Here is a 14,109-nt window from a genome sequence, read left to right on the forward strand (position 1 = left end):
ATTGTAAGTTGCGTGCATCACTAATTTGTCAAAATTAATTTAAAATGAAAGCAATAAACTAACCATGGGTTTAGCTGGTCTTTAAAACTCGTCTCTTTTATGCTCTATCCCCGTTGGCCTTTGTGACTCCTGGAAACCCCTCTGGTATATTTTAGCTCAGTATGACACAACTGGAATCAGCTAGAATAGAGTCAACAGTCTCATTATTGGTCTCTCTGATTAACTGGCTGCCTAATTCTATCTTCTCTCTTCCCATCTATTTTTTTCTCCTGAAAAATTACCTTGGCCTTCCCAAAAGCTATTAAGACATCTCTGTTATTTAGGAGAAAGCTAGATCTTTCAACTTCTACATTCAATGCGTTTCTTAGGCGAATCCAAATCAACATGGCCAATTCTGACCTGCCCGTGAAGGAGAGGAAATTGCTGGTTAAAGGAGAGACCAATGCATAGGGTTTAAAAATATCAGGCATATAACAAACCCTATAGTGACAGTGGTCCATGCATTTCATTCACTCATTCATTTCACAAAGACTCACCGACTGGACCTTTTTCCAGAGCTCGGGAACTGAACTAAATGATTTTTAAAGGTTCTCCTCGGAAGAAGCAGACACATAACCAAAAAACAACAAAAAGGAAAATGTATGTTATCTTGGGTATTAAATAAGTGCTCTGAAAATAATCAGTAAAATGTTGAGAGTTTTTGCAATGCAAGATAGGATTGCTTCTGTGAGGGTTTCTAAAAAAGGCCAGGCCATGGGGGGCCTTATAGACCATCAGAAATCTTTTACATACTAATTATTGAACGTAGACATGTGATTTTGGCAAGTCACTCCCCCTTGTACCTCAGTTTTCTCCTCTGATATAATGGTACCCACCTCAAACAATTGTATAGTTCAGAAGAGAACATGAGGGTATGAAAAATCCTGATCCTGATCCATTTATTCTTCCTCTGCCTGCTTCATGCCACCAACATGTCTAGCACATAGAAATGCATGCAGTAGTCAATATTCTAAGTATTTAAAGAGGCAAATTGAACAGAGAGTATTGGTGTACGTCATTTTAGTTTCTTTGTCTGCTAGTAAAAAAATGCTCTGACAAAAGCAGCTTAAGGTAGAAAAAGAGTTCATTTTACCTCACAATTCAAGAATGCAGTTTATCAATGCAGGGAAGCCAAGGCAGTTGGCCACATTGCATCCATAATCAGAAAGCAGAAAGTGACGGATATTTCTGCTTAGTATAGCTCAGGATCCTGGCTAAGGAGTGATACCACCCACAGTGGGCTGGTCATCCCATCGCAACACAGTCTAGATAATTCTCCACAGGCCCAGGGGTCCATCTTCCAGGTGATTTTAGATTCTATCAAATTGACAGTTACCACTAACCATCACATGTATAATTCTAATACTCAGGAGACTGAAGCAGAATCATGAAGTGTCATGAAAGTAGAGCAGGACAAAGAATGAGACTGGCAGGCAGTATATCATATTTTAGTTCCCCCCACCCCCCCAACCCCACATACACATATAGAAGCTGTTAGAACCTGGGTCTGATTCATGGAGAGCCCATGGAAATGGTACCAATTCATGAGTTATTGTAGATTACTCTTTTGTCTGTCACCTCATAGCTTTACATGTCATCAGAGTCCACAGTTTTTAGTTGATATGAGGTCATTGGGTTAGAACAAAGTCCCTGAGTAGCTTGCAGAAAACTTGAAACTGAACAATCAACAGTGCACTGGCCAGTAAGAGCACAAAGATAAAAGGCAGTAATCCCACTACTCCTCACTGTGTTGCGGACAATCTTCTTATCCTGAGTTAGCATCAGGAGCCAGACAGAAAGCTTCAAGTCATTAGAGAAGGTTCCTTCATCTGAAACTGATGCAGATGTAGGTTGGGGACACTTATGGAAGAGTTGGGGGAAGGACTGAAGGCCCCAAAGGGGTGTTAAGCCCACAGGAAGACCAATGTAGTCAAGTAACCTGGACCCTTGGGAACTCCCAGAGATGGAGCCACCAACCAAAGAACATACATGAGCTGGAACAAGACCCCTGGCACATACGTAGCAGACATGCAGCTCAGTCTTCATGGCTGCCTTGTCTGGCCTCAGTGGGAGAGGATGTAATCAGGCAGAGACTTGATGTTCTATAATGGGGGGAGACCAGGGATGGGGCACTCTCTTAGAGGAGAAGGATGGGGGTAGGGAGAAGGACTCTGTGAGGAAGGGACTGGGAGGGGGAGAAGCATTTGGAATACAAACAAACAAACACATAGAAGTTCCCTCCATGATAACCTAATCCTGATGATTCAAGTTTCCCTGGACTATCAAATTCAGCACCTGAGTTTGGGTCATCTAATCCCAAAACAATACTCTGAGCCACTTGGACAATGATTAGGAGAAAACAAAAACAAAAACAAAAACAAAACACTCAAAGAAGTCTCTGAGGTCTCAGGATTGTCGTGTCTCTTTCTGAGGAATATCTGAGCTTAGTTTCTTTCCAGCTCAACCAAATTAGACAAGAGTTTCCACAAAGCATTCAATGTAGGGCTAGCCATTGGAGTGTAAAGCTGGAATGGACAGAGCCCTTGCCCTTGAGGAACTTGCTGTCTGAGAGGTGAGACATACATACAAATGATGATGATATTCCCTGACAAGGGTTATGAAAGAGGCAGGCATGAAGTGGTATGGGAATTCAGCTAAGATGGGATCACTCCCTCTATGTGTGCTGTGCAATATCATCTCTGAATTATTAAGGAGTACTAATGTTGCTAGATACCACTGATTGTAAACTGCACTCTGGCTTAATATCAGTATCATAGCTAATGTCAGTTCTCTATTTGATACCCTGGAAAAGAGGGAACCTTAATTGAGGAAATGTCTTTATCATATTGGCCTGTGGACATGTCCTCAGGACATTTTCTTAATTGTTGACTGATGTAGAAGGGCTGAGCCCACTCTGGGCGGTGCCATACTTGGATAAGACATCCTGGGTTGTATAAGGAAACAACCCAGAGAAAATAAGGCAGAAAACTGTGTTCCTTTGTGTCTTTGCTTCAGCTCTTGTCTTGACTTCCCTCTCATGATGGAATGTAACTTATAAGACAAATAAACCATTTGCTTCCCAAGTTGCTTTTGGTTACAGTTTTATCTCAAGAACAGAAACCTAACTAGAACACTGTGATTTGAATAAGAATGTTCTCCATAGGCTGGGGCATTTGAATTCTTGGTTCCTGGATGGTGGAGCTTTAACTGTTGCAGTCTTGTTAGAAGAAGTACATCACTTGAGGGAGGACTTTGAGATTATATAACTGCACTCTAATTAGTTTGCTTTCTCTACTTCATGTTTGTAGTAAAGGATGCTTCTCTGCTTCTGTTCTAGCCACTATGGCTACCTGCTGCCATGTCTCCCCACCATAATACGTTCTTTCTTCCCTGAGTCAGTTTTGGTCTGTGTTTTATAATGGCAACAGAGAAACAAATTAATACTTAGAACAATTAGCTTTTGAATGAACAACAATAGAAGGCACAGCCATGTTAAATGGTCACAGCAGTTGTGAAATGAATTCCAATTACAGAACATGCAAACCCATGGTTAGAACTGCCTTCCTGCTATGTGGGGATTCCTGTACCTGGGGTAAAGGATGCTGAGAAAAATCAGTTAGCATCAGTAATGTGTGTTACTGTCTTGAGGATCCCATTTAGAACTTAAAAGATATATGTGAACAGAAAGGGTCTCCCTAAGCAGGCAGTAAGATATAGGTAACCCACATTAGAGAACAGAGGTACCCCATGATGCCTTCTAAGAGAATATAGCCACAGTTGCAAGAAGCTTGTAAGAAATGTCTTCATTAGATGGAGCTATGGGTGGGAAAGATCTCTTAAAAACCTTCGCAGGCTGTATGGTGGTCTGGATGACAGTGACCTCCATATGTTCATATATTTTCATATTTAAGTGACCAGTTGGTGAACTGCTTGGAAGGATTAGGTCTTGTGAACTTGTTAGAGTAGGTGCATCTTTGTTAGAGGAAGTATGCCACTGAAGATGGGTTTTGAGGCTTCAAAAGTTCAGGTCAGGTCTAGCCTCTCTCTCTCTCTCTCTCTCTCTCTCTCTCTCTCTCTCTCTCTCTCTCTCTCTCTCTCTCTCTCTCTCATGAAAAAGGACTAACCCACTGGAACTCCAAGTGAGTCCCAATGATATGCTGTCTCTTATAAGAGTTGCCTTAGTCATGGTGTCTCTTCACAGCAATAGAATAGTGACCACTCAGATAGGCTGCTAACTTGCATGGGACCAGTTGTGGTTTTACAAAATGGAAAATGCAAGCATAGGTCAGATTGCTGTTATAATGGAGGACAGATGGTCCTAAGCAGGTTCTCTCCTAGTCCAGCCTCTCACCTTTCAATAACTTCAGAATGGAGATTGGAAGGATATCCATTTGAAGTGACTGAGGCTGTTTACCTGTCTGGGAGACCCAGCAGTTTCTTTCCAGCTCTGGTTGAAGAGCAGTGTTCAGAAACAACAGCTAAAGCCATTAGCATCCAAGAGATGTCAGCTCAGAGGTTGAGAGAGGTTGTAAATTCAAGCCACCTGGGTCACCAGAGCAGAGCAGGTGGATTCAAAACAGATCATGAGGGAGAAACTGAGGAGCCTGTTGTGAGGTCATTGCAGGCACAGGTGACCTCCTGCCCTGGGGTGGATCAGAGCTAATCAGAGTATGGGACCATTTCCATGTATGTGCCTGTGTATATTTGTGTGCATGTGCAAGTGTGAAAGTGGTGTGTGTGTGTGTGTGTGTGTGTGTGTGTGTGTGTGTGTGTGTGTGTGTTTGAAGCTGAAGGAATTAGGGAGAAAAGATAGAGATGGAGCTACATATGGGCCCCAAGAGCATTTTGGGTCATAGTGTCCTGGAAGCTACGTTGAGTGAAATAGGACCCTTGGATAAAGAGGAGATGTCCATGGGTCTGAAGAATCACACAGGCTTTGGGTTGGTTCTACATTTCAGCACTAGCTCAATGGCACATGTGACCTTGGGGAAGTTTACCATCTATCATGTGACCTTGTACAGACTCAAAAAAGTCTCCTGATCTGTACCACCTATCTTTCAGAACTGTTGACAGATCATAGCAAGATATGATCTTAATTTCATTATATTAGACACTAGGCCCATACCTAGTACCTACCTCAGAGTGTGTAACATTGTATATCAAACACTTAATGAGAAGTGATTTGTTGTAGATCATTGTTGTGATAATTACATTAAGGTGTTTAGATTAGCACTCATTTTTAGACGTTTGGCTCAAACCAAATCTTTTAAAATAGCAACAATGAACAGTCATTAAGTCAAAAAGACCCCATCTTGAGTTTCCAAGCAAAATGGCCTCCCATTGAAACCCAAGGGCAAGTGCAAAGGCCTTGCCAGATTCTATTATTATTATTATTAAGATTATTATTGATCTCTCTGAGTTGATTTCCTTCCCAATGAACAGAAGTGAAAGTTCTCAAAGCAGATTCCCTTGCCATCAACAGAGTAACTCATAACACAGAGGATCAGGGTTAAACACTAAATCCATATCCCCAGGAAACAGAATGTTCTCCAAGCATACTTAGCTAGGATTTCCTTACTGTTCCTGTCAAGGTCCATTTCCTAGTGCCCATGATGGATGCTCAGGAGGTCCTGTCTAGTTCAGCATCAACGAATAGGTGAACTGAGAAAAAAAATCCTATTGTTTTGTGCATCACAACAATATGCACATAGACACACTTGACCCAGACAAGATTTCTTAGCCAGAGGATACTCCCAGAGGGCTCATATAGAGCCCTTTATCTCCCTGGAGAGGATTTGGTTTTTCAAACAATGGTCCCTTAAACTCTATGAATGGAACAAAAATGAGAGACTGGGTTCTACAAGGTAGAATGCCAGGAGGGTAAGAGGAAAGGCCTCCCACTCAAAGGGAAAGGAAAAGGGACATGGGGGAAGCTGGGCTGGTCTCCACAATAAAGGATGGAGAGGAGTGGGGTCAAGAGGAGAGGATGCCAGGAAGAAAGGCAAGCTTCCCAAGGTGTACCTGTGCACGTGTCTCTGGGGGAAGGAGTGTAGTGTTGGTGAGCAACACTCCAGGGCAATTCCAGAGAATTCAGAGAGAATTTGGGAGCGGTGGGGAGGAGATTAGGGGGAATTCCAGTGAGTTCTGCATCACATCTCTCTCCTGGAGAAACAAGGACAGGAAAGAGATTGCCTTTTCATTATGCTAGCTGCTGGCTCATGCTTCTTTCCATTCATCTGTGCCCAGAAACAAGCCCCGCAGGACCCCAAATTTACAAGCTAATGAGTTACAGCTAATGAGCATCCACCACATGGTAGGAGCTGCGCGTGAGGAAGCAGAGATACCCATAAGTAGTGTAGACATATGCAGAACGACTACTGATGGAATTCAGCGAGCCTTCACAGAAGAAGCACATCTGAGCTGGGTCCAGAAGAAGAGTCTTTGAGGAGTTCACAACCTAAAATAAAATATAAATATGTGTCCATGTGTAAATTAATAGTTTAATTAATGACCCGGGGTTTATCTAATGAGCGTACAGATAAGATGCACTGATATCACAGAGGAAGGAGGGACTGAAGCTGTTTCTGAGATTCACAGGTGACATGATCTGTAATCTGTGTCCCTCAGGGTGTCTACAGTTTATCAGGTGAAGATTATGAAGAGGAACCACAGATTCCAGATAGAGGGAACATTGCGTGTAGCAATGGGGAGGCTCTAGTCCCTTGGTCCTGTGGGTAGACTACAACTCCTCAGGCTTGACCCTGCCCTATTCATGTCTGAGCATTGGTTCTTTGTATTTCAGTGGTGACCAGGAATGACTCAGAGTGTGACTCGGTGGCAAGGCACCCAGTTTCTTTGTGAGGAGGTAAAGTGAGCGTCTTGGGAACTAAATGGGGTTGGTTCTGCCTTGATACCTGGATAAATCTCTGTGGGATGAAAGATGCTCTGTTATTTCTCATAGCAGTTCCTGAGCTCTGTGGAAGCTTCTTGAAGCAGGTCCAAGGGGCAGGCCTTGAAAGCTGCACACACTTGTTCTGTGCTTGGTTTCGCGAGTTCTAGCTTCTGGTCGTTGGGGTAGTTATCATTATGAGAGTAAAGGGGAAGCAGGCAGGAACTGCTAGGTGAGATAAGATATTGAGCTCGGGTCCTGAGGTTGGGGAGCACTTGATATGCAAATTCGGGGTGGGTGATAAAGATCCCCTATCTGGCCAACTGTAAAAGAGAAATTATCTGATTTTAGGGAGCAGGGGATTAAACGGGAGCATATTCTCCCGCTGTACTGTGAGCCAGGAATTGGCTCTGTTCTGCAGTTGGGAACTCTAAAGCCTGGCACATGGAAAGTCTTCAGGACATGATGACATAAGCAGCAGCAGCAGTAGCCATCATTCTCACCCTCAACATCCCAGCCTTTTGCACTTATGTGAAAAGGACACGGGTCAGATGTGTGGCTTCTGACTGCAGCGTTCTGCAGCACAATGTGGGTACACTGAGAACAGTGTTGGCACATTGAGACCTTTGGTGGAGGTTTGCTCTGAGGATGGTGTGATGATTTGTACATGCTTGTCCCAAGGTGTGGCACTATTTGGGGGTGTGGCCTTGTTGGGGTAGGTGTGTCACAGTGGGCATGGGCTTTAAGACCCTCATCCCAGCTGCCTGGAAGCCAGTCTTCTCCCAGCAGCCTTCAGATGAAGATGGAGACCTCTCAGGTCCTCTTGCACCATGCCTGCCTGGATGCTGTTATGCTCCTGCCTTGATGATAATGAACTGAACCTCTGAACTTGCAAGCCAGCCCCAGTTAAATGTTGTTTTTGTAAGAGTTGCCTTGGTCGTGGTATCTGTTCTCAGCAGTAAAACCGTAACTAAGATAGATGGGTTCTTCCTTCCTCTGTTTGCTGCTTCTCACTTTGGAGAAGCCACTTAACCTCCTCATGTTCCCTCACCTGAATAAGGGGGACATGATGACACTGGCCTAATGGAATTATTGAGACTAATAAATAAAGCCTGGTCTGTGTTTGTCCTCCTTAGGCAGTGACCAAGAATATCTCCTTGTAAACCTCACCTGTTGTATTACCTATATATTCCTGGATTTAGAAAATTCGTTCTCACTCCTTTCTCTGAAGAGCGTGGCCTGAGTGTTGTTATGGTAACTTGGCCCCAGGAAAAGAGAGACTTGAGAGGAGGGGAAGGTGTGGGCAGTGGTTAGGGTCTTTGGCTATGGATGTGTGATGCTGTGTGACTTTGAGTGTGCTATTTGGCTTCTCCAAACCTTAACAATACGGCTTCCAATTGGGGATTACCAGAGCTGATGGTAGAGGCACAGGGCAATTCAATGACTGTGACGGTGTTGTAGGATTGATTCTATTCTGAACCACCTACTGGATGAATGGCGCCATTTCCAGCCAGGTTCCTGGGGGTACCTGCAGCCACTGATGAGGGTGACTTAATTAATACGGTTGACAGGGAAGGTGCTTGTGTCCTGTACTGTTATGCTACATTCTCAGAGATGTAGGTGAGAGGCTGTTTGCAGAGACAACTTCTGGCTTCTTTCTTTACCTCACTCCAAGTCATTTTCCAATTGGACTTGTTTCCTGCCAAGCTTTCTAAAAATAACTCTATTTCCAGAAAGAATGGACTGACATGATCTCCCCAAGAGAGACAAATGACCCTGCCTTACAAACCACTCAGGGATGTGTTCAAGGTGGGTGTCTGACAAGAATCCTGCTTGTTTTGGCAAAGAGGGATTTGGCAGAGGACAGGTGAGGCAGGCATCAACTCCAGCAACTCTATCCGAGCAACGCGACCAACATCAATCAACTTCCCCGAGATGCGTTAAGCATTAGAGTTACACAGTGTGATCAAGAAGTGGTACCTATACTCTAGGAACCCACAGTCATGTATGTGCATGTGGGGTGTGTGTGTGTGTGTGTGTGTGTGTGCGTACATGAGAGAGAGAGAGAGAGAGAGAGAGAGAGAGAGAGAGAGAGAGAGAGAGAGAGAGAAAACAGGAACATGGAGGAGTGAGAGGAGGCATGGTACTTGGTTGACAAGCCCATCACCTCCCTGGCTGAGAAGGAACGTTTCTGCTTCTGTCATGGTTTTTCAGAGCTCTTGATAATTCACGCTATCAATTAAGGCAGTTTTTTTTTTTTTAATTTCTCCAAATGTCAGGAGTCATTTGCACTCTAGCTTGCCTCCAAGATGTGCCAGCCATCCTTCCAATGGGGACTTGTGCTCATTCACCTGGCAAAACTTGATTGGGTTTTTGGTTTTTACCACGGTATGGCTGGAGGTTAGGAGGGGTTCTCAGGGACAGAGACGTTAGCGGAGGATGCCGTCGTGCAGACCTAAACCAAGCTGGCAGTGATTATGGGGAGGAAGGAGGTGCACAGAGTGTTGAAGGATTTGAGACCGGATTTGTGAGAGGGAAAGAGTCTAGATTGGGTTCCCCCTGGGTCAGCCACGGTTGGTGTCAAGTGCCACTGGGTCCCTGGTGATAGCTTTCCTGGAAGTGGACCTGTGTTTCCACGGAGCCACCTGGGTGGCTTCTGAATGCTTCTGGGTCTTCTGAGAACAGAGACAAGTAAATTGGTGGGCAGATGTGAATTACTTCACGCACACACGCAGAAGGGAGCTAGGGATGTTTCTTTTGTTCTTTACTCCTTCTGATAACATGGAAGACACTTCAGTTCGGGGTCCATGAGTATGGCACCTTTCCCACTTTCCAATCTTCATTTTGAACAAAACAAATTTGAATATTGCACTTTTTTTATAGATCAGGTTTTTTTTTATATCAGCCACAGCAGGGGCACTCTGCATGCCTTCCCCGCCATGATTTTCTGTGTGTTCCCTGAAGTTGAGCCCAAATAAATAATCCCTTATTATTATTTTTTATCAAGTTCTTTTTGTAAAACAGATGTATTTATTGTCAGTTCCCTCCCATCCCCCCACAAGCTGTCCTGGAACTCAGCACATAACTGAGAATGACCTTTAACCTCTGATCCTACTGTTACCACCTTCCAAATGCTGGGATTTTGGGTGGCTATTATGCTCGATTTATGCATGTGCTAGAGATTGAGCTCAGGTCTTCGAGTATTCTGCTACCTGAACTTCATCGCCATCCTATATTTACTTGAAGAGGGAGACTGGGGATATAGCTCAGGGCTTCACAGTTTTGAGGCCCTAGTTAAACCGCCAGTATGGCAAAGCAAACAGCAAATACAGATGGGAACGCACTGTAGATCTCACTGATAGACACAGAAGGTGGTGGGGTCAGTTGGGCGGCATATTCTAGTGTTCTTGGCCTAATTATAAATGATAACTTAATTTTCACTCAAACGGGTTGATGTTTCCACATTCTCTAATGTATTCAGAGAGGCTAATATAGCCATAAGAATTGAGAGAGAGAGAGAGAGAGAGAGAGAGAGAGAGAGAGAGAGAGAGAGAGAGGGAGAGAGTTGCAGAGGTGGGAAAGGGAAAGGAAGGAGGAGAGGTAGTTCACAACTTACTGTGGAAGGAGTTTGTATAGGAGTTTCCCTTTGTATAAGAGATTCACATATTGTAGCATCTCGCTAGAGTCCCAATTGAGCAGCTATGAGTCATTATAGAGGAGAAAACTAGAGGTGGCTGAGGACATTTTGTTATGGTTTGAGTCCAAATCTAAAATGTCCCTCAGAGGCTCGCGTTTTTAATACTTGGTTCCCAGTTGGTGTGCTGGGTTTTTGTTTTGTTTGCTTTTCGAGGCGGGGTTTCTCTATGTCTTGGAGCTAGATCTCTAGACCAGGCTGGCCTAGAACTCAGAGATCCATCTGCCTCTGCCTCCCAAGTGCTGGGATTAAAGGCCTGCAGTCTCACTGCCTGGCTGGTGGTGCTGTTTTGAGAGGGTGTGTATAGAGGTGAGGGCTGGCTTGCAGAGTAGTAACTTAAGGTTATAGCTCAGCTGGGATCCAGCCTGAGTTCTGCTTCCTGGTCACCAGGATATAAACAAACCTCAACCACAGGGTTCTACCCCGGTGGAGGCGCTCTGCATGCCTCCATTGGACACGATTGTCTGTGTCCCATGAAATTGAGCCAAATTAAATAATCCCTTCATTTATATCTATTGTGTATTTGGGCACAGTGATTAGAAAAGTTACTAATGGAGATGTGAAAGACTTACCTGTGATAACATCATTAGCACTGGTAATGGTAGCTTACCCTGTGAGTTAGGCACTGACTAAGAACCACATGCATACTGTACTTTTAGGTTGTTTGTGCTATATCTCCAGGAGGAGGACTCCTGCCTTGATGTAACTAGCCCATCACACATTTGGCAAATGGAGCTCTAGGATTTGCACTCAAGCTGTCTGACATCAGAGTCTGTGCAATCAAGCCACCACGCCATCCTCGGCAGACATCAGGCCTCTGGCATGTGCCCTGCAAACTTGGAGCACTAATTGAGCACCTATTATGATCTAGGTACTGTTCCTAGATACAGAGGCAACAGAGATAACAGCAGACAGGGTCCCTGGCGTCTGGAGTGGCAGAGTCTGATGAGCAAAGAGAATAGATATATTCAACCCATGTAATACTCTCCTTGACCATGGTATAGGCAATGGTACAGGCATCAAGTGGGGAAGGGCTGATGAGTTCAGCAGGAACCACCTCAGGAAGGATGGCTGAAATTGGCCTTAGTTGGGGGGAGGAAATCAGATGAATGTGTGTATGCAGAAATCAAGAGGATGGGGAGACAGGCCAGATGGAACAATCCACTGGCACAAACAAGGGTATGGCAGAGAAACTATCACAGGGTCTGGCAGGAAGGTAGAAGAAAGACATCAGAGGGTCACAGTCGCAGAGGGGACTGTGTTTGAAACACCTGTAAGACCATTCCCATCCCTAATTCTGTCCACTGTCAAGTGACAACTGGTCAGGTACTTATCATATGCCGAGGACATAGTGAGGAAGGTGTGTGGGGGGGACATAGGGGGTGAATGGTTTGCTGACTACGGAGACATTGAGCAGCATCCAGAGAGGGACTTCACCCTGGGTCAGCCTGTGCATCTCTCATGAGACAGCCTAGTGTAGAGGATGGTTATGCAAGCAAGTGGCTCTTGGGTGTTCCCTCTGCCCGTTTTCTCTCAAGAGAAAAGGGTCTGAGAAGTGGAAATGCAGAATTTAAGAGTGGCTAGCTCATGCTAGCTTTGCTTCCTTCCACCCCCCCCTTTTAATCACAATTCTGGGTTCAAATTAATTGGTACCAGGCCTCACCGGAAGTCCAGAAATAGAATGTGGCTCCAGGCAGGACCTTAGCTCCCCACTTCCCTGAGTCCTTTAAGTGTTATGTATAGCAATGCCTTTCTCCTTGGTTTACTACTCTGAGGGGATTGCATAGCCTGATTAGCATCTTCTCAACTATTACAGCTAGCAGTGACCTTGAAACTCAGTTCTCAATACGTAGTGTCCTTTGGAAGGAGACTGCTGGAGAAAAAAAAAATTTTAAGTCACCTGAGGTAAACCATGGACTCGCTCGTGTTTGGGCCACTGTTGTCAACGTTTCTTACTTGCGACTGAGCACATTCTGAGAGACAAAGTATCCTGGGACTCTGTATTCCAACCATCTTGGGAAGAGTGTATGAATACAGAATAGACATTTTCTCTTGTTAGTTTTTCTCCTCAAAGCCATAACTCTTTTTTTTTTTTTTAAGAGGGGAGCAAGTGGACTGAAGTAAATTTATTATTCATCTGTAAAATTCTCAAAAATTTAATTTTTTATTAGATATTTTTTCTTTTTTATTTATTTTTATTATTATTATTTTCTTTATTTACATTACAAATGCTATCCCTAAAGTTCCCTATACCCCCCCCGCCCCTGCTCCCCTACCCACCCACTCCCACTACTTGGCCCAGGCCTTCCCTTGTGCTGGGTCATATAAAGTTTGCAGGACCAAGGGGCCTCTCTTCCCAGTGATGGCCGATTAGGCCATCTTCTGCTACATAGCCGGAACTCTTTATGGCAAGGGGATGGGTCCCAGCTGACACCTTCTGATCATGGTTCTTCTTGCCATTCTTTTCAACCCTGGTTTTTAAAGATAGTATTGCCATTGCCAGCCTGTTCTCAACCCACAGTCCTTTTGCCTCAGCTTCCTGAGGGCTGGGATCACAGGTGTGTGCCACCTTAGGCAACCCGATGTTCTGGCTGTGGCTGTAGAGTAAGGGTGGGGCTTGTCCTTGTCTTAGAACCCAGGGATGACTTACACATCAGAAAACAGTGTTATGGGTGGGCTTTTTTTTGATGACAGTCAGGAGTGTTTTGTGCATAGTAGGTGTGTAACACGGGCATGTGCATAAACGGATGCACGGTATTTCATTTTCTCCTTACATCTTACATTGGTCACTGTTATCACCAGTGAGCATTTGCAGATGAAGCCTTTCCCTCATGTCCTCCTTGGTCTTCTTCTTCATCATAGGGACCTACTTTTCTTTTTCTAGCCACAGCCCAGTCAGACTTGCTTGAGTGCAAGTGTCACTGAACTGTGTATTGGCTCGCAGATGACAGAGAGACTGGCTCTGTTTCTCTTCACCAGCCCTTGCGACTTGGATGCCCCCTCTACACATTCCTCATCATCAGGGATTTCTGCAGCCCAGCCAACCTGCAAGGTCCCATCAGAGGAAGTGCCAGGTTTTGGAGTGGCAGTTCCCATTTAAGAGACAGTTTCCCATCACAGGTTGACCTACTGTGTGGGTGGTAATGTAATATGATGAAGGCATAGGCTGTGGTAATAAGTGAATCTGTGTTTAAATTCCCATCTCTAGAGACAAAATGCTCTCAAATTATTTTGGGTAGTGGGTACGGTGGTAAATGTCAATAGTTCTAGTACCCGGGAGACTGAGACGAGAAGATCATGTGCATTTAAGGCTAGCCTGGGCTATGTAGTGAGTTTAAAGCCAACTTGAACTACCTAGTGAGTAGTCTATCAAGAACTTATCTCAAAAAAACAAAACAAAACAAAACAAAAAACAAAAACCTTAAGAAACAAATTGCTGAATGTGTGTAAATTTGATCTCATTCCTCTAAGATGAGGTAAATAACTA

This window comes from Mus pahari, chromosome 17 (genome assembly GCF_900095145.1).
Source record: "Mus pahari chromosome 17, PAHARI_EIJ_v1.1, whole genome shotgun sequence".
NCBI classification, from domain to species: domain Eukaryota; kingdom Metazoa; phylum Chordata; class Mammalia; order Rodentia; family Muridae; genus Mus; species Mus pahari.